The 21,745-nt window shown below is 43.9% G+C and overlaps 1 long non-coding RNA gene across 5 annotated transcripts in view; it reads left to right on the top strand.

Moving 5' to 3' along the window:
• The first annotated feature begins 1,119 nt into the window (after positions 1 to 1,119).
• LOC112545991 (uncharacterized) overlaps positions 1,120 to 21,745 on the top strand; it is a 40,704-nt gene continuing 20,078 nt past the window's right edge. For 3 of the 5 annotated variants that reach the window (XR_012897678.1, XR_012897680.1, XR_012897681.1), the window contains exons 1-4: positions 1,152 to 1,209; positions 3,109 to 3,170; positions 4,015 to 4,158; positions 5,510 to 5,602. This is a non-coding gene — a long non-coding RNA (uncharacterized LOC112545991). Of the gene's footprint in view, positions 1,210 to 1,535; positions 1,709 to 3,108; positions 3,171 to 4,014; positions 4,159 to 5,509; positions 5,603 to 21,745 lie in introns of those variants that run through there. The other 2 variants (XR_012897679.1, XR_012897682.1) reach the window with 2 other exon arrangements.

Below are 21,745 nucleotides of genomic sequence, written 5' to 3' on the forward strand. Positions count from 1 at the left end.
TGTGATAGTTATGACTGACATTCTGGATCTCAGACTGATGAAACTACTGCAGTGTAGCAGATCACCCCAGAATCCTTTACCCCTCACTATAACCGAGTAATTCATGTTTTGGAGATAATGGAACACATAGAAAAAGACACATGAGGTTTTATTTTTATATTTAATGAGGCAGTTCAGGCAGTAATTCAGATCCTTCACACATCCTCAAAAAAAGAGAGGTAGTCACCAGGAGTGCACACATCTTTTCATATGGGTTTTTCCATCTGCTTCTCATTCTCTGCTCTCACTTCCTCTCTGGCTCTGTTTCCATGGTCATCACCACCATAACCTCCGAGTGCCTCGCAAATCCCCATTCCCACTGGGTAGGGAAATATCATCACAAAGTTACAGTGTGGGAAATTGAGGCATGGAGTCTTATCCAAAGTCACATTCTGAGTCTGGAAGGGTATGTCTACACTTGCACCCTCTTTCGAGAGAGGGATGCAAATGAAGACATTCGAAATTGCCAATGAAGCCGGGATTTAAATATCCCACACTTCATTTGCATATTTGTATTATGGCGCTATTTCAAAATAGCGCTATTTTGAAATAACAGACGCTGTTAAGACGTGGTTATTTCGAGAGATAACCCTTCTCTTGAAATAACCCTTATTCCTCATACAGTGAGGTTTACCAGTTATTTTGAGAGAAGGGTTTTCTCTCGAAATAACCGTGTTTTAACAGCATCTGTTATTTCAAAATAGCAATATTTCGAAATAGCGCCATACTGCAAATATGCAAATGAAGCACAGGATATTTAAATCCCGGCTTCATTGGCAATTTTGAATGTCTTCATTTGCATCCCTCTCTCAAAAGAGGGTGCAAGGGCAGACATACCCCTACACAGGTAGGACTTGAACACCTGATTCTCTTTCCAGTGCACTGATCACAAGATTGTCTTTCTTCCTATTGGCTTCTTCTGCTCACTATCATTGCTTTTACGAGTCCACACATACTGTTCATTGTGTTCTGTTAGCTTTTCCTTCCTCGCTGTTCCTTGTCCATCCAATCAGAGGGGATCCTCCAGCTGTCACCATACGTTATTCAATTTTCTCCAGCTGCCCCATTCAAATTGCCAAACACAACTGTCATTTCCAACTGTCACAGAACCTTTTGCTTCCAACATTATGCTCCTCCAGCTGTCAGAGAGACATCACCCAAAACACTGTTGTAAGGATTAATTCATTAATATTTGTTTAGGTGCTCAGATACTACAGTAATGGAGGGCAGATAGATACAGTAGAAAAGGCCAAACTGTATTTCACACCTATTGCAAAAAGAGTTCTGAACCTCTCATTCCACGAGAAATCTAACACACTTTCCATTAGAGGCATTGGAAATGCTTTGGCCCTCTTTAACCCAATTGTTTTTTACCCTAGCTGACCAGGAGCCAGGAGGAAGACACATTTGACACTTTTTATCAACCACAGATAATTTTCTTAGCATAGACAGAGCCTATGAAACAAACACACAGCTGGAGCGGGGCGCTGTTGAAAACATAGTCTTTATTCTCTCCCTACTCTTTATTCCAGGATAGATTCTTTACTTATTCTCTCTTCAGAGGGGACTTTTCTGACACACAGCCAGGGCTGGATAGAGATTAGGAATTCTCTCTGCCCCGTCATCCTTGAATATTTCCTTTTAATTTCACAGTTTAAATTCCAATTGGGTAAGTACATTCTGCCTACCTCAAATTCCTCTGTAATTTCAATTGGATACGGTGTCCTTCATTCAGTGAATCTTGCAGTGCTGCTGGGCTCAGTTCAAAGGCAGACACGTTCCATTTCATATCTATTGGAAAAAGGGATGGGATCAGGGCCCCTTTAAACAAAAACTAATGCTACCCACATCGTAGACAGAGATTGCTGTGGAGTAACAAGGCCATCTTAACCCTTGACTGCACAGCAGACATTTTTACAATGCCCCAGTCTACATATTTGGGGATTAAAAGTCTGGTTCTAAGCATTTCTTCCCCTCTACACAGACATTTTACTCTCTATGAAGGCATGCAAGGAACCCTGGTCTAGTGTTCTGAATGTATGTTGCCAGAATGTACCTGCTTGTGTCATTTTAGAGTGTCAGTAACACCCAGGGGGCCTAACAGCTTTGGTTAGTGGTGGGGAGCGGCTCCATGCACCTGAGAAGGGTTTGAGCTTCAGGTGCAAGTGGTGGGGCTGATAGCAGCCAGACTTCAGCACTTCCCAGACTTTGAGTGATGTCTCCCCGCTCCCCTCCCTCTGCCTTTGAATCACCAGATTCCGAGACAGCTGCCTCTTAGATTCAAAGAGCATCATAGCAATGTGGGTATGATCAGCACAAAAAACTGGTTTAAAAAAAAATCTTCCAAAAACTGGAAATCTCCTGTATTTTATCATACAAAACCAATACAGATGGGATCTCCCTGGTCTGGCACCCTCAGTACCTGTGTGGTCCTGGACAAGGAAGTTTTCTGGATCTGGGGATTTCGGGGGAGGAGAGACACTGGCCTTCCTGCTGGGCTCCTCTCCCCAGCCACCAGGGCTCCTCTGCCCAGCCTCCCGGCCCCACAGCCTGTGTTAGTCCCACTGGAGTTCCTGGTGGCCTCACCAGCCTAATGACTGCCTTCCCGTCCTGCCAGAGCTCCAGGCTGCCTTGCTGACTGCTGGCTCCACTGCCCTGCAAACTCCAGTCCTCCTGCTGGCTTCCCTGCCACACCAGCTTCAGTCTGTGGTGACCCGCAGGCTCTGTTGTCCTGCTGGCCCTGCCACCTGGCTCTGCTCTGAACCCCTGGCAACTTCGGCTGTTGGGGCTCTCTAGTCCCGCAACATCTGTGGTCCTTCAGGTTGCCAGATCAGAGAGTCCCAGACCATAGAGGTTCAACCTGTATCCTTTGCAAATTTTGCAATCCTCAGACATTTCACCTCAAACCTTGCCCATAACCTGTCACCTGAGTTGCACACCTCAACTTATTCAGAACCGTGATATAAAGAGTACTCTGTAGCGTTGGTATTTGTTTTACATCAGTCTAAAAAGATTGCTGGTATCTCTGAATCTAGCCCCCCTTGCATGCTATTCACTATCTCTTCATAGGCCGCAAGAGGGTACAGCTGCTTATTTTCTTCATGTGCTTCTATGCTGCCCTGCAGATACTGGTAATATTTTGCTTTTACATTTTTGCTACCTTTCCTCTGGTTCCTGTAAGCAGCTTAGCTTTAACCTGTTTTCATAGGAATAGGATCTATGACTAAAGGGGGAAGAGAGAAAATACGCAGACCAATCTTTCTCTGGCAAACTCCACAGTGGGATTCAAGAAGTCTGCTAACCTGGTTTAAAATTCTGTTTAAACACAGTTTCAGCTAAAAATATTTGGCTGTTCAGGATGGATGGAAATGGGAGAGAGGGAGAAATTGGGATTAAACTATTTTATATGGTACCATATCTAATTAAGGTCTTGGTTTGAGTTCTGTGTCAAGTTGGCTTTTGCTTTCTCTCTCTTTCTGGAGTGATCCTGTTCCAAAGGAAGCTTTGCCATTGACTTCCATAAAATCAGATTTGGGGCTATTTTCTTTGTCTCTCTGGCATAAAACAGTAATCTTAGCAGATGCCAAAAAGAACACAGCAGCTCCAAACCTTTTCTTACCATCTTGCTTCTCCAAAAAGGGGAATGTTCCTGAAGAGGGGGAGAAATACAGTGTCAGTGCCACAGCTAGGCTTTGTTTGTTTTTTAGTCATAAACCTTTAAGAAAGGGGGAAAAGGAAAGCAGCCATTTTATTTATCTCCAAGTTCGTCAGTTGGCAAGTGGCAAGACTGTAGTGAAGCAGGAAAATGAAACATGTGAAGGTACAAGTGCCAGCGGGGGGAAGTCACTGGTGCTTATTGTCAGTTTTGGTGTGACACATAAAGTTCAACTAATCCTCTTAGTTACAGAGACACACTGGTATGGGGAGATTGTTATCTCAAGCAATTTGCTGGCTTTATTCTTTTTTTCCTTCAAGTTTCTTCTCGCCTAATTGAGCAGCAGCTCTTCCTGGGACTGGTTTGCAATAATCCTGAGGCCTCATCAGGGAAAACATTCTGAAAAGTAGAGAAGGAAAAGCTGCCCAAGTGAGCCAGCTTTTGCCAGGAGTCTCCCTCTGTAGGTAAGTGTTGGAAATGAGTCAAAATCATGAGAATTTCAAGAAAAAAATAAATGTAATATAAATATCCTGATTACAAAGAAGAGCAAAGTACTCAAAAACATAATCTAATCTGAATGAACAATTAATTGTGAATCAGAAAACTGGAAGTTGGACACTCTGAGATGGAGAGTCAGAGCCAGGGAATGCAGATCCCACTTCAGTCCTACTTTCATGGTCAAATGCATGTGTCTGAGGTAATACTGAGAATCAAAAAGAGTAATAATAAATAATCATAATAATAATTTAGGAGTTTTATGTATTTATGTATTTATAAATAAAAGGAGAATTCAGCAAAAGGAACAGAAAAGAGAAAGTTCACATTACAGCTATCCAGGAGGGAATCAAGTTACAAATAATTATCTGGAGGCAAATCATTGACTGTCCCACTGAAAATTTCCCACCATTACTATCACTAGTTTAGCTGCCAGTGGTTTTATCAGTGTTCTGAACCCTATTACAGGTATTTTGCCAGCTGCCAAAAGTGTTTTTAATATAATGTCAATTATACCTGAAGAGTTATGTGATATGGTCTTAAAAATAGTAGCAGCCAATCTCCACTAAGGCTGGCAAGATCGCTAATGCAGAATTGGTGTTAGTAATAGTAGGAAATGTTTAGAAATCTTTGCTTGTGTAGACAGAGCTTTTGATTGACCAAACCCTGTAGGCACAACATATTTTCTAGAAAGTTAATGCTTTCTCAAATATAAGATAAGAGGGAAAGTGCTAGAGCAGAAGACTGGGAATCTCTCAGCTCTGCTACTGACTTGCTGTATAAAGCAACCTGTATATAGCTTTTAAATTCTGCCCTGTCTTCTTACGTGTTCAGTGGAGGGAGGGGAAAGGAATAAAGAGCCTGGCCCTTTGTTTAGGTGTCCAGAAAAAGGGGCAGGCAGATTTGCAGCCCCTGCTTTAAGAGGAGAGCAGGTAATGTTCCCTAATGACTTCCTGGGACTGCATATTGCCCCTCAAAGAAGAAGAAGGAGCAGGAAAAGGTTGTAATAAATGGCGTCATGAGTCTCCGGGTGGCTGCACAGATGAGTAAGCTGCACCTCTAAATTCTATCAGTGAACATATGAGTGCCTTACAATAGAAAGAGCTTGAAAGTCATGTGTTTTCTTTGCTATTCTAATATGTCCCTGAATCATACTCTGTAACATCAGATGAGGACTCTGACAGTGAGAACTCGTGCCTGGTTACAGAGATAGTGAGGGAATGACAAATATAGAAAAAAGTTTTTAGAAATATATGTATTTATATTTACTAATTATTCTTGGAGCTGTCCATGTTAATTTAACTGACCAACTCATTTTAGATTCCCTTTAATCAGCGGATAACAGACTGAAACCAATGAGAGAAAGAAAAGGAACTGCCAGCTGAATATAATGAATGAAAAATATTCACATCTGTAAGTAGCATCATCATGTTCCCCAATGGCAGTTCCCTGTCTTCCCCATATTCTCCTCACCCCTCAAACATGTGCATGTGCACACACACACACACAATGGGAGGAATGACAGCTGTTCTTCATGGAATGACAGCTCAGGGATATTGCATCCTACCTTAAAAAAAATCAGGCAAGGTACAGAATAAGGTCAGTGAAAGGAGACAAGAGGGTCTCCCGGTGAAGACAAAGGGTAATTTATTGACAGATGAGATAGACGTTACTACAGAAAAATATTAAATGGATTCTTTTCCTCCTGTCTTTGGGAAAAAAAAGAGGGGAGGGCTAGGAGGGATAGATGCCAGAAATTGAGACAAATTTCCCAGGAGAGGAAGAAGAAATCCTGAAGGAAATTAGGATCACGACGGAACAAGAAATTAGACCTTCTGAAAAGATAAGAAATTCTATTCTAGAATTCTTCAAGGAAACAACAAATAGGAATGGTGGGGAGGAAGCATCAACAGCCAAATTGCTTCAAAGACACTCATAGAACAGGAGGAAGTGCTAGTAAAAGAGAAAGAAGCTAATTAAAAGCCAGCATTTGAAAAGGGTTGCTAGGAAATTACTGAGCTGTGCTCTTGACGTCAATGGTAGGGAAGACACTGGGATCGCTAATCAAGGAGAGGCTAGGGCAGCATATGGGGCAGGGAAGATTTTATTAGGATAGTAGTCAGCCCACGTTTACATAATAGAGGCAGTCAAGCTCAACAAATGGCAGATAAGTTTTGTAGAAAGGAAGGGCCTGATCTCTAGCTGGTGTAAACTGAAATAGCCTAACACTAACAGCACTATGTCAATTTACAACTGCTGATGATCTGCCTCAAAGTCTTAATTAGTAGGAGCCATGGCTATAATTTCTCTGGCTCATTTGCAGCCAGCCCTGGCCTATGTGTTCAAAAGAAGACAGGTAGGGTAAAATGAAACTTCTCTGCATGTCTTTGGGCCTCCAGACATTCAATACCTCTGGCCACTCTCCCTGTGGTATAACAGCTCCACATTGCCCCCAACATAGGACAGTACCTAGAAGACACAATCAGATCCTGAAGTATTAGAAGAGCTTATGATAACAAGGCCAAGTTAATGAATATGCTCCTGAATGAGGGGATCACTAAAACCAGCTACTCAAATGGTAAAAGTAACAAAATCAGAGAAATAAGAAAAGGAACAGATTTTATTTTTATTTCTCTGTGAAAAGAAGATTCACAAGCATGATTGGGTTTAAGATAAATAGAGCCTTAATCTGCTCTCTCTTGGCAAGGAACATGTTTTTATCAAAGTGTAAATCAGTCTGTGCATTATGGAAGAAGGAGGCAGCAAAATTTTCAATATGCCCGTTGTAACATGCCACACAACGTATTGTGAACTGGCTTTGTGTCTATATTAACCCTGGCAAGGTTCTCACTCAGAGCAGTCTTATCTGCCACTTGGCCAGCCTTACCTGCAGTGGCCACAGGGCTCCCTGTTCCATTCCAGACAACGTTGTGACACCACATTGTGTTCTGGTGCTAGGATGTGATGCCATTGCCATATCACGCCTTGACATCACATCATGAGATGATGATTATGTGCTACACTGCCTGGTTGCGCTAAAGTGATGATGTAACTTTATGACATCATGTCACTACCATTTTACTTGGGGGAGGGGGATGACCTCAGCTTGCAGTATCCCATCAATCTTGACCTTTAAATTATAGTATGCCCATAATTTAAACTGATCTTAACTAAATCTGCTCCATCGTATCTTTTCCTCAGTTATTACAAGAATATCCCAAAATGTTTTCAAAAATCAAAAAAACAAAATAAAACTTACCTAACATGAAGGATAGCTCAGCATCTTGATAATGCTAGAATGATGAATCCTTTGTTAGTCACTGGTTCAAATGCTGCGAGAGACAGTATGGAATGAAGTTGCAGCAGACAGTGAGTGGCTGCTGGGATGTGATGGCTGCAGAAAAAATCACAGGTCTGGTTTCTAGAGAATTGTCATGGCTATGGACTTGTTTGTATAGTGTTTAGCATGGTGGGATCCTGATTCTTAGTTGGAGCATCTAGATGTGAGTGTAAAATGTACTATATTATTACTATTTTTATAAAATAAAAATAAGAGCCCAATGTGAGTCTGAGGGTATGTCTAGACTACAGGCTTTTGTCAACAGAGGCTTTGTCGACAGACACTGTCGACAAAGCTTCTGTCGACAAAGAGTGTCTAGACTACATCCAGTTCTGTTGACAAAGCAAGCTGCTTTGTTGACATGAGAATGTAGACGCAAAGGACAGTGTAGATGCAATAACGCCTTCTGTCGACAGAACTCTGTCGACAAAAAGCGTTATTCCTTGTAGAATGAGGTTTACCGCCATCGACAAAACAGCCAAGTTCTGTTGACATTATGTTGACAGAACTCGGCGGTAGTGTAGACACAGGTATAGTTTTGTCGACAAAAGTCCACTTTTGTCGACAAAACCCTGTAGTCTAGACATACCCTGAGAGATTAAATGAAGTCATAACAGGGAAACATTTGGCAGCACTGAGCATAATTCACAGGAAAAAAGTCATCTCTGCACTGGAAAGCTCCTACAGCTATGCTAACCACAACTGAATTAGAAAATGGTTGTCAAGCCTAGATAATTATACAGCTATGCTTAACAGCTATCACTACTCACAACTGTAGCAAACATAATTCACATTTTAGAGCAAACAAGACGTGGCTTTCTAAAGGATGAAAATAAAGTCTGCATTCTCTGTACAATGTGGGGAGTCTAATGATAAAAAGGAAACATGCTTTCAGAAGACAAAGAAAAACCATTTGTGCCTCAGTTTCCCCATCAGTTCAATGGGGATCATGCTCCCCTACTACTCAAGGGGGATGTCAACTTCAATAACCAACACTGGGAAATGCTGGAATACTCCTATTCCAGTGTGTGAAATTCCACATTAGATTTTTTTAAATTGCTGGCTATAGCTTTAAAAATAATAGCTATGTCTGTTTCGTCAGAAATATTGTTAGGAATCCCTATCATGTTCTAATGCTTTAATGAAATTTTGCTCAGACAAAATGGATGCTGTTGAACTAGAAATTTCTATGAGAAAATCGTTTTGCTCTCAGCAGCAGCATTCAAGACTTCAACTGGACTACATTCTGCTGCTAGCACACTTTTCTTAATGACTGGAAATATTTTGAATAGTGAGGAAGAAAGGTGACTGGCATTGTACAATCTTCCAAATGGTGTGACTGCAACAAGGTTATTTTCTCTGGGGTGGTTAAGGCCTGTATACTCTATAATCACCACCAAATCAGATTACAACATAGCCCCATTTTGTAGGGTAAACAGAATCTAACACCATTAATATTTATTTATTGTTGCACTCATAGTGTGTGAGGGAATTTCCAATCACAAAAAAAAGATGATCCCTTCTCCAAGGGGCTCAGACTACAGGGACAGACAAAGAGACAGAGGCAAAGAGAAAGGGGCCTCGAAAAAATAATAGGTACATAGTATGTTTTCTATACAAGTCAGTTAGATTCATTGTAGGCAACATGGCAGACATAGGTTTTAAGAGAGTCAGAAATGTGTACAGAGTGGGGCTTTGTGAATGACCTGAGAGAATAGTATATAGTATTTTAACCATAACACTGAACCATCATGTGCTTGGCTTCTGCTCAGTGAAAGATCACCCTTGAGGCCCCACTCAGGCTACAGAATGGCACCTTGTTGTAATCAGGTCACCTGACTCATGGCCAGCCTTTGATCTCTGCCTTTCCCTATCACCTTGCAGGTACAATAGTGCAAGTGAGTTTTGAGGATGTATGCACTGATGAATAAAAACTTGTACAGAGAATGGCTGCTCACCAGTCTCTGCTTGGGAACATGGGGTTAGAAAAAACAAGTATGGACTTGTAAATGCCAGTTAAAAATGATAACTGTTCTGTCATGTTATAGTTTGATTAGCAGCCTGATCAAACAGAAACCCTCTCAAGCATCCAAAGAGATTCTGGTAGCCAGCTCGATAGACCAGCATTTCTGGTTTGCCTTCTTACCAGAATGATCTCAAAAGGTAGAAGATGAAAGGCAAAGTATTGTCACAAATCTACTGCTCAGAGGGAAAGTTCCAGCCTTCTATCAACTAGAAAGCCTAGAGCACAAACAGTAAAATTCAATGAATAGTCTAGAGACTAACAAATGTTAATCATTCTTGAATTGGTCTGAATTCAACAAGATGAAATTCAATAAAGACAAGTGCGAAGTACTTTACTTAGGAAGGAAAAAAAATCAAATTCACGACTACAAAAGGGAAAATAACTGACTCATAGTTGTACTGCTGAGAAAGGATTTGGGGTGCATATAGCGAGTGATGGTGGAAGCCAACATATGAGCCTCCTAGTTAAGTCATTATCATCAGTTAAGCCAGCAGTTTACCCTGATAAGCCACATGTGGCCTGCAGGTCGTAGGTTGCCAACACTGTTTTAGTACAGGCTTCCCTGTGGCTATGGCAGAGAGAGAGGACTCCTCCACTGCAGCACCTGGGCTGGGGGAGAGCAGTCTCTCTACCCAGGCCATGGCAGGTCAGGGACTGGGCTGGGTTCGGGCTAGGAGAAGGGTGCCAGTCCCCTGAATGTGGCAGACTGGGGACTGGGTTAAGTTTGGGCCAGAGGAGGTGCAGCAGGTCCATTGTGACTGGGCTCCCTTAGCACCTGCATGACACTTACTACAGGTTGACATACTATAAACTGGACTTCCCTAGTCTGGCAACACCTCTGGTCCGGGATCATGGGAATGACCCCATGTGGCTAGGAGCATCACCAGACTAAGGTAGGGGGAGCGCAGAGTCCCGGGCAGCAGTGGAGTTGCTGGGGAGAGCCCCTGGCAGCAGCGGGGCCACCAGTCAGATTGTGGAATCCCTCCCAGGCAGCAGCAGAGCCATGGGGCAAAAGCAGAGCCCTGGGTGGCAGCAGAACTGGGGGGGAGGGGGGAGAAGCAGAGCTGCCCCTCTCCCCCACCATGGGGAGACCAAAACCCCAGGTGGCAACAGAGCAGCCAGGAGGAAAAATGGAGACCCCAGTGCATTGACCTTCCTTGGTTTGGAAAATTCTCTGTTCCGGGACCAATTAGATCCTGAGGATGGCAGACCAGGGAGGTTCAACTTCTGGTTTGCTATGTGGCTGTGTAGCTTACAGGGCACTTAGCCTAGGAGTCACCCTCAATCACCAACATCTGAAGCCATAAAACAAAGACTCACATCAATAGCATCCAAAAAACTATTAAGTTCTAGCTAGGATTGTCATGCACAAATGCTACTAACGGTAATGCTTGCTTTAATTTATTCCACTGCTGAACACTTTGCATGTGTGGGTGAATGAAGCTTACTCATGGACTTCATCACTATTCAGCCAAATGAAGCAAGGTGACATATAACTGGCACTCTGAAGTCCATGTCTCTGCCTTGTCTTCCAGGCCTTCCATCATTCTTTCTCCAGCCTTCCACTAGGAGATGGCTATGTTGCACAAGCACAAGAAAGCTTTCTTACCAAAATCTCCATGAAAATCTTCTTCACTCACTTAAAGTTCTGCCAACCATTCTAACTGGTTAGGCAAGCTCTTCTGTCATCTAGTTTCAATCCAGAAGACACCTGACAGATACAATGTAAACAACAAACACTTTATTGATGATCCCATTGTCGAACCACCTGGTTTCTTGCTTCACTGAAGGCAAAAGATGACCATCACCCGTAGTAGGTTGCTGCATGGAAGAGGTGTGCATCTGATGCAGTCTCTTTGGGACAGCAACAAAAATGATAAAAAGATAAGAAAACCTGACCTGTAAAGAAAGGTTTAAAAAAGGTAGTCATGTTTATTCTTGAAAAAAGAGGACAGAGACGGGACTTGATAATGACATCAAGTATGTTAAGTGTTGTCACAAAAAGGATAGTGATTGATAGTTCCCCATATCTGCTGAAGACAGGACAAAAAGTAATTGTTTTAACCTGCAACAAGAGAGATTTAGGTTAAATGTTAGGAGAAGCTTTCTAACTAGAAGGATAGTTAATCTCTGTAATAGGGTTTCAAGAGAGATTGTGGGATCCTCATCATTGGAGGTTTTTAAGAACAGATTGGACAAACATCTGTTTAGTTTACTTCATCTGCTTCGCTGCAGGGGGCTGGACCCGGCGACTTCTTGAGGTCCCTTCTAGCCCCACACTTATATGATTGTACATGAGTTCTCCATCTTAAGGAGGTTTATTATAAAATAAAAACGCAGCTTCTTAAGATGATCAATAGGAGCAAAAGAAGATGATTTAGAATGTTTCTCTGCTATATAAAAAGTTATAAGAGCAAGATGAAAATGACCTTCAGAGATGCAGCTGTTGTTTATAGTACAGTCTGATCCTGCCTTGCAGTTCTGCTTACTTCTGATCTTGATCTGAATGAGGGAAGGTTACTTGTTTTTTTGCTTTATTATTATTAACCCCTTTTCCTCTTCTGGGCATTGAGACAGAGTAGCTCAGCACCATCCAGTGTGTGTGAGCTCACATCACAAAATGGAGGGGGGAGGAGTCATGATTTTCAAAATGGGTGTCTAAAGTTGGGCTCCTAAGTCCATATTTAGACAGTGACCTGATTTCCAAAAGTGTTGTACCCCCAACAGCTGCTAGTGACTTCAGTACTACTTTAGAAAGTATGCCTGAGCTTTATCGGAATAAAATCTCAGAACCGCTTCTTGAAGCTGAGTTGGAAGCACTTTTATCAAGTCTCCATGAGCACTTATACCATTTTCTGAAATGGCTCAAAGGAAAAGACTGTTGAAAAGGTTGTGCCACAGGTTCATTTCCTAATGCATTCAAGGCTTAAATATTTTAAAGGCAAAAGGGGTCTTTTGCAAGCCACCTCCTCGTCCCAAGGTTGCAGCTACATGTAGACCAGACAGTAGAAAGTAACTCACTAACCTGCTCTTCTTACAGTTTCCTCATAGAAAAATTATTCCCATTGCGCTCCACTTCCTGGGTTCACATCCTTGCCAATCTCTTCAATGAGGGTTGTGATCCATCACTGTCAGTTGATGATCAGCATCTATCCATGCCATCAAAGTCCTGGGTGAGACATTTACATGCACAATGCTAAGGACATCTACAATTACATGAGACAAGACAGGATAAAAAAATTGCAAGATATATTAACACTCATGCTTCAGGGCATGAACCAAACTCTAACCAATGGGGACTAGGAGTATAGTTACTTCTGGACAGGAAAGGAATAAGTACACTCTTCAGCATTTCCTGCTCCTTCCTCTGAAGCATCTGATACTGGCCACTACAAGGCATAGGATACTTGACCTTGCATCTTATCCAGTATGGCAATTCCTATATCCCTAATATTTTCGTTGGTGGTTTGAATGGGTAACCTTTTATGATCCTGAAGTATGTCTCCATTCCAAATATGGACTTCTGCCCACTAGTGTTTACCAAATCCATTCCCCCAGTCCCTTCCAATACCGCATCCTTTGCACTTCCACAAGCAATATAGAAAGGAGCCAGTACAAACCCAGGCCAATATGTTGACAAGAACAAAGCCCCAAAGACTGCCCTTAGATAGCAGCTTTACTTTAACACAGGAGAGATTCTTCAAAGAAATGAATGCTCTCTAACTGTCTCTCAGGCAGGAGTCTCATGGGAGGAGAAGAAAACAGCTTTCATTTTAGCAAGTTACAATATTTATGGTCCTTTTATGAGTTTTGTTTGAAAATATAAAAGTAGATGAATTTAAACTTGCTTCAAAAGAGAGAGCGAGAGAGCGCACATGCGAAGGGCAGGTGAGTCTGAAGTATCTCTATCCACCTAAAGAAAAGTCTTTCATTGTTTTAAAATATATGCCTCCTGCCAGCCATGAGGAATATGGCTAACCTTTATATAGCCCCTTTCATCCCAAAGTGATTTACAAAATTTATACACCTATTACAACAAAATACACCCACTTTGTGATACAACATGGCAGTTCTTTAAAAGTGCATGGCAGCACTGTGCAACAGTTCAGATCCAAATGCTTCTAGTAACTAGATTCTCATATCAAATCCTGCAAAAGTGAACACCCTCCACTGGATTCCCGAGGGGAAGCTGGCAGTTTCTGTGTGCTCACCTATCAAAACCGCATGTGGACTTTTATCCAGCATGCTTGTGGAGTCTGTTCTGCCTATGAGATTTCACCTCTAGAGGTCTTCTTGCTTTTTATATCTGAATCTCCTCTAACCCTTTGGATATCTTGACAATACATTCAGATCCAATTAGGAGAGTACTGTGTACACACCTGACAAAATGATCTCTCTGTATATGTCCCCCATTATCATAGAATCTGAACACATCCTAAGTCCTTAAATATAAGCTTGAATAGTTCATAAAACACACATGTCGTGTGTGTGTCAAGAGAGTACGAATATGAAAAAATTATAGAGGGAAAGTTAAATTGAATAATTAACTTTTGCATTTATTTCTGAGTGCTGAGAGGCCTATGGGCATGATCTTAACTGTTGATAAGTTCCAACGTCTGGGTCAGTTCCTGTGCAAGTTTTGTTTCCCAAACCTATGGCCCTCATTAGTTGGCAGTTGCACGACAGCTTTTGTGGAAGTTGGTGGTCGAAAAGGGTGAGCGATCTTTGGCCAATTCAATGGAAGGCTTTGAACATCTGGGCAGAGTCTTTGAATTGGACTTGGGATTCAACAGGGAATGAATGCAGAGCACAGCACTGGGGAGACATGAGCACAGTGATGCTAAGCAAATGGACTACTGCATTTTGGACCAGTTCGAATATATGGTTTCACTCTGACATGTTGCAGTTATCAAGCTTAGAGGTCATGAATGTTTGGATACTGTGCTCAAGAGTGTTCCTGACAGTATGAAGTGCAATCTCCTGGTCAGTCATAGATGAGTTATCCGAAAGGCTGAGGTAAACAATTGCTGTGGGCAGAGCCAGCCCGAGCCCTTTTAGCGCCCTGGGCCCGGGCACACGGTGCATGTGTGGGCCTGCCCGTGGGGCACTGGCCCGCCCCCCCAGGGTGTGTGGGCCCACCCCCGGGGTGCATGGCACATGCACGGGCCGGCCGCAGCTGCTGGCGCGCAGCCCGGGGCCCACTCGCTGGGGCACATAGCACATGCGCTGCTCAGCCCAGCCCGGCCAGCGCGGCTGGCACGCACGCCAGTCCGTGCAGGGCCCCGCCGCCGTGGGGGAAGGGCGCTGCTGGCCGGTGACGCGGGGCTGGTGCTGCAGGAGCCAGGTGCGCGGTGCCTGATGGCAGCTGTAAGGGACGCCGCACGCTCCTTACAGCTGCCATCAGGCGCCCCCCATCAGCTGGCACCCTGGGCAGCTGCCTCCATCCGGCCCTGGATATGGGCAATTAATGAAAGCCTAATGCGCCTCCAACACAGAAGCCAGATTCGACCTGGTACCCGTATCTATCACCGGTGAACAGCTAGTCACAAATCAGGTCTGAGACGGAATTTAGGGCCAAACCATATACTTTAAAAGATTGTGAACACGTATCAATCAACAAGAAAACAGTAAATGTCCCACCCTGGAAGAAAAGGAGATAGGAAAGATCCCGTATACAAAAAGGGTTATACTTAAAACACTGAAGGCGGCGATGGACACCTGCGACCTTCTACCTCGTGGCTAATTGGAAGCCTTGAGGGAGGACTGCAGGGAGATCCCTCGGGGTCCCGATCAGTTCCGGATCCTGAGTAGGTCCTCGAAGTAGATCCTCGCCTCTCCACGTGGTGGACGCCCTTCGGATTCCGTATCACCAATCCTTTGGTTAGGTGAGGTCCGTAGGTGTAAAAATGATGGTACAGACCCAGAGTCCAGGATCACCAGTCCCCAAAAATCCTTACCGAGAGGAGACGTCTCTCACCTTCAGGAAGGTGCAACTAGTGCTGGACCTGAGCAGCCTTGGCCAGGCCACGTGTGGATGGCACTCCTCAGGGTTGACAGACGAAGACGAACAACAACACAGCTACAAGCGGATCGACGAAGACCAATGGATGGGTAGAGGAGAGCCAAACCGAACCATTCTTAGGGGAGGGTTTATAAATACAGTAAGGTGGGAAACTGCGTTAGTGAGTGGGGTGCAACAGAATAGGGTGGGGTGCATAGGGAAAAGGGTGCCAGGTGCATAACTGGGATGTGCGCGCATGGTATTAGTGCGGGGTGCACAGGTCTGGTGCTGTGTGCACAGGCTAGAGAGTGGAGTACAAAGCCTTCTTCAGGGTGGTTTTGGCGGGAAGAGACACTGCTGAGGTGAAAAGGGATCAGCAGACTCCATTTTGAATCATAAACTCCATTTTAAAAACACCAGCCTGGGTAACAGACAGAAGTGAACATTTTATGCCACTTAACTATTTGGGCATATGTGATGGTGTGTCGGGGACCCCCCCCAATCCTGCACCCTGTCTACAGAAAAATGAGACTCCGTCAGCCAGTAGAATAGAGAGGGTTTATTGCTTCTGGGAGGTACACACAACCCGGGTTCTATGTGGGCATCACAGTGAGGGGCAGGTAGCCTCAGACACCGTGGGGTAGGCGTCCACAGGCCCCCGAACTCCCAGTACTCAGCTTAGTCTCTTCTCTTCATGTTTTCCCAGCCAAGAATGACTCCTCCCCAAACCACACCCTTCCTTTGTTCAAACTCCTTCCCTTTCTGGTGAGAACCAGTTGGGCCATGGTCTACACATGAAGGCCCTCGGCGACCCCCCACTGGGCAGTGCTTACAGACAGAGGCTAGTAGGGGTCATCCACAGCTCACATCCCAGGCATATGGACAGCCCCTCCCCCCCACACTACAGAGATGCTTCTCTCTTCCTGCCAGCATCACTCCAGACTTGCTTTGGTCCAGTTTTACACCCCCACTTCCCTCTTGTGAATGGAATCATTTTTGCTCTCATGGTTGCTTGTTCAGAGTCCTTGTGTAAGTCTGAATCAGGTCTTAAGATTTATTGATCTATCCTTGTCCATTGTGTGGTGCATTTTCTAATTTAATGACTATAAACCACTCAGGCATGTTGGCATGAAGGATGCTATAAAGAAGTCTAAGTGACTGATTGATTATGGAGAGCCATCAGTCTCTCCATAGTTAACAATGAGGCTAGCTTTCCATTATAAACCTAGTTTGTCTCCAAAGGTAAACCAATCTGCCTGAAATTTCACAGGTGTGATTTATCTTGCTAGGTATTTGTGTTGTGATATTCTGCCAGCATAGAATTTTTTTGGAAGACTAAGGCAAATCAGTAAACCAGACAAGGCAACTGAAAGACACAAGCATTCAAAAATGGAGGAGATCATTCTTCCTGGTATTTTACATGAATGCTTTCCTAACAGTGTGTGGTTGATCATTACTCTAGGGCAGCTTGGCCTAGAGACTCTGAACTTTGTTTTAAACTGTTGGTTGTCTTTGATTGATTTGGGGGGCAATACAGTTGGCTGAATAAAGTTCAGAGTGTTTTCCTTGTATATTATGAGGGCCACTGTGAAAAGCTTGGTGGGAGAATAACAGTCATGGAAATACACCTGTTGGAAGAAGCGGGGGAGAGAAAGAGGTGGAGGACTGTGGAGCAGGCAGGAGCTCACAGGGGCCAGGCAGGGTGATTATAACAAAAGGATGAATGGGAAGTGACAGAGTCAGCATTGCTCTTGGGTAGAGAGGCCTAGAGTATCTGGAATCAGACATAGCCTCAAAAAAGTGGAACTCTTTTAAGCTCTGTCTTCAAAATAAGCTCCACTCATGTGAGGTGCTAAAATGAGATACTGCTCGGAGTATATTATACAGATATTGCAAAAATTGGTGCTAACTCCCAAATACCACCAAAATAAAACAACTGTACAGATCTGTGACCCTCTCCCTGCTTCCTGTGCAATGAATGAAATATAAACAGTATTGACATTTAAATTATCATTGTTGTCTTTGTGAGTTAAGACCTCCTGAGGCTATGTCTACACTACAGTGATCTATCGGAAGTGATTCATCTACACTGGGTCAAATTTCGGAAAAGCCTCTTCTTTTGGAAGAGCCCTTCTTCCTCATGGGAGGAGGAAGACAGGGCTTCCAAAAGAGCGCATCTGCTCTTCCACACAAAAAAAGCAGAAGAGCAGACGCGTTCCCTGGGCACGGCGGAGTTTTTCCAGGATACCTCCAGTAGCCCCATAGTGTAGACATAACCTGAGATGACTAGGACAGCCCACACCTCTCACACTCCCTGCAGACTCACATGCACACTTCTGTTTACTTTACACACAGTTCCCATTTGTGAGATTTTCTTTGCAACTATGACAGGTAGAGACTTACCCTTCTTTAAAATGGGAACTGAGATTCTGGATAACAAGACAGCCTTTGATATGGCAAATGGGTGTGTATAGTTTACTTCCAATATGTAATAAACCACTGTTTTCCATATATATTACTCCTGTATTTTCCAAAAACTCTGCAGAAAATTCTTAACATTCAAAAAGGTTCTGCCTGGGTCATGAGTCATGATTAGATAAACTTGTTATAGTCTAATTTTCTAACATATACATTCAATGTGGTCTAGCTAAAAAACTTGAGACCTAGTGTGCCTCAACATACCAGGATATGTGCCCTTTGGAGTGGTACATATATGCTGCCATATAAGTGGTGCTGCCAGTTCTCCCCCCCGGAAAAACTACACTTACGTCCACACTGCGATTGCGTTCTTTTGACAGAAAGTCGAAAGAACGGAGGTGTTTTTCTGACAGCAGTAAACCTCTTTCTATAAGGAAGAAGCCTTTTTTCTGAAAAAACTTTTTCGGAAAAAGGTGTTTGTGGAAGAGAGTATTTTTTCTAAAGGAGAGGCCTCCAGGAAAAAGCACAGGTGCCCTGGCGGCCACTCCATCCACAGTAATCACAACTGAAATGTGAGATAGTGTCCAATGAATGTGGACGCTATCTTTTGAAAAAGCACATTGCTTTTTCATTGCGCTTTTGCTGTGTAGATGCTCTCTTTCAAAAGAAGTTTTTCCAGAAGATCTCTTCCAGAAAAGCATCTTCTGAAAGAAGCCTGCAGTCTAGACATAGCCTCAATTACTTCTTGCTGGAAATGTTGAGAGTGGGGAAGGAGGGTGGGTCATGGAATGGAAATGAGCACCACATCTTGAAGAACAACAGTTCCAAAAGGTAACTATATTTTTTTCTTTCATTGCTAGTTCATGCCCATTCCACTGTAGATGTCTTCCAAGCAGTACCCACGGAGGTGGATAGGAGTTCATAAACATGCAAATTGCAACACTGCGCTGTTGAAGCCTGCATAATCTCTCATTGCTGAGTGATGGCATACTGCTTCATGAATGTGCATACTAAGGACTGCATCTTGGCCCTGCAGATGTCCTGGATAGGGACATTTGACAGGAATACATCCAAAAATGCCTGAGGCTTCACTGTCGATGGAGGCACAACCTGTGATAATTCATAACACATATGGATGTAGGTGATGATTCAATTTGAAATTGAAGACACTGGAAGGCCCTTTATCATGCTGGTTATTGCGATAAAGAGCTGAGTCAATCTATGGAAGGGTTTGATGCACTCCAGGCAGAACACCAGGATGTACCACACATCCAGACTGTATAACTGCCTCTCCTCATTTATAGTGTGCCTTCAGACAGAATACCAGGAGAAAGATGTCCTGGTTGATATGGAAGTGCAACACCACCTTCGTCTACAAAGCCGGATGGGGCTGCAGCTGCACTTTATCTTTGAGGAAAAGTGTGTAGGCACAATGAGATAAGGTTTGGATGCAGTAACCCACCGCAATCCTGCGATAGAAGGTCCAGTCAACTGGACAGTGGCCAGGATTCCGCCACGGACAGTTCCACGAGCTTGCTCAACCAGTGCTGGAAAGGCCATGCTGAGGTGATTGTGACTTTGTCCCTCTTGATTTTTTAGAAGACTTGTCTGACAGGTGAAATCAGCAGGAAGGCACACATCATTTCCCCTGACCATTAGAGGAGAAAAGTATTGGAGAGGGAGCCCCAACTGAGGCCTGGGAGAGAGCAGGACTGAGGACAATTTCTGTTCCATCTGATGGCAAACAGGGCTACCCAGGAGTCCACCCCCTCTGGAAGGGCACCATGACGACCTCTGAGTGGAGTGACCACTCGTGGTGAGAGAAGGACCTGCTGAGGCAATCTGCCTGTGTCCCCCAGGTTCTGGAGAGATGTGAGGCTTCCAGGTGGATCACATGCTGGCTGCAGAAGTCCCACATGTGAAAGGCCTCCTGGTGGAGAACCAATGAGTACACTCCATCCAGTCTTTTGACAGAGAACATCGGGCCCATGTTGTCCATCAGTGCTAGTGCTACCCCTCTAGACAACTGGGGAAGGAAGACGCCGCAAGCCAGATGGATGGCACTAAGCTCTTTGATGTTTATATGTAACACAAGTTCTGCTTGAGATCATGTCCTCTGAGTTTGCAGCATACCAAGATGGAGTCCCAAGGGAGGTGAGAGGCATCTGATATCAGGGAGACCGAGTGTATTGGGCTTTTCAATGGCATTCCTTTCAACACCAACTTCAGGTCAGCCCAATACTAGAGAGAAGTACCCCAGAAGGATCGTGATGACCTTGACCAGGTGATATCTGGCCAGCGAATAAACCACTGCTAATCACATTTTAAAAGAGTGAAGTCTGAGCCTTGCATGGCAGACAACATATGTACATGCTGTTATGTTATCCAGGAGTCTGACAGATATGGGCCATGATGAGCAGGTATGCAGTAATTACCCTGAAACTGGCCTCTGGCAGAAATGCTGTGGCTTGTGTAGAGTCCAGTACCACCCCGACAATCTCTATCCATTGAATTGGGATTACAGTTGATTTTTGTTTGTTTATCACCAGGCCCAAAGTTCAACAAGCAGTTTGTCTCCTGGATCTAGGGAAGGAATGATGGAGGCTAGGGAGGTTGTGCAAAACTTCAATTCCTTGAGATATTTGTTGAGGCCTCTCCCCCTTAGTCTTTGGAATTAAAAATAATAGCATGAGTAAAATCCTTTTGCTTCTTAAATGCAACAGGCCTTCCTTCAAAACTCCCATCCAGATAGGACCTTGCACCTCCTGAGTAAGCAATGGTCATTAGAAGGGTTCTTGAAGAGAGATGAAGAATGGAAGTGAGAGGTGGGGACAGAAGTAAATTGGAAGGTGTGTATACATCTGCAATTGTGCTGAGGACCCATCTGTCTGTTGTTATAGATATCTAGACAGGGAGGAAGGGCAATGGGTGATCAGAAAACAACCAGGGAGCAGGATCCAGGACACTGGCTGGTAGGCTGCCCTTGTGCACCTGCAAAATGCCACTTAATACCTTGTTATGGGTGGTGACTGAGTGACCAGAGGATGCTGGCTGGTGTCTTTGCCAGAGTTTATACTTCTTGCAGAAGTGCTCTGACCAAGGTTGGCTTCCATACCTATGGGTGTGTTGCAACTTAAACTGGTTCCTTGATGGTTCTTGCGTGTACAGGCCCAGGGTGCTCAGTGTTGCCCTAAAGTATTTCAGACCATGTGATTTACTGCCAGTTTGTTCAGAGAACAATGCCAGATTATTGAATGGGAGGTCCTGGATGGACTGTTGAACCTCCATTGAGAGGCCCAATGACTGGAACCAAGATGCCCACCTCATGAAGATGACTGAGGCCATGCTTCAGGCCACAGAGCACACTCTGAGGCCACTTGAATGGCTAATCTGGCCACTGCCCTGCCCTCATCAAGGACAGCCTGGCAGTAAGTCTGAGAACTTGGCAATTGACTGCCAGGTATTAAAATCATAGTAGCCAAGTGAGGCCTATTGGTTGGCCACTCACACTGACTGGAAGTTGAATAAACTTATCTTCCAAAGATATCCAGCCTCTCTGTCTCTTTGTTTTTGGGTGTCAAATCTGATTGGCTCTGTCTGCTGCTCTCACTGACTGTTGACAAACTACAGTAATTCCTCATTTAACACTATAGATGTGTTTCTGAAAATGTTCATGATAAGCGAAAACGTGTTATGCGGGGTCAATTTTCCCATTAAAAATAATGGAAAAGGTGGAGGTTGCGTTTCAGGTGATGGTGGCAAAGTCAATTT

This window comes from Pelodiscus sinensis, chromosome 1, assembly GCF_049634645.1.
Source record: "Pelodiscus sinensis isolate JC-2024 chromosome 1, ASM4963464v1, whole genome shotgun sequence".
Lineage (NCBI taxonomy): Eukaryota > Metazoa > Chordata > Testudines > Trionychidae > Pelodiscus > Pelodiscus sinensis.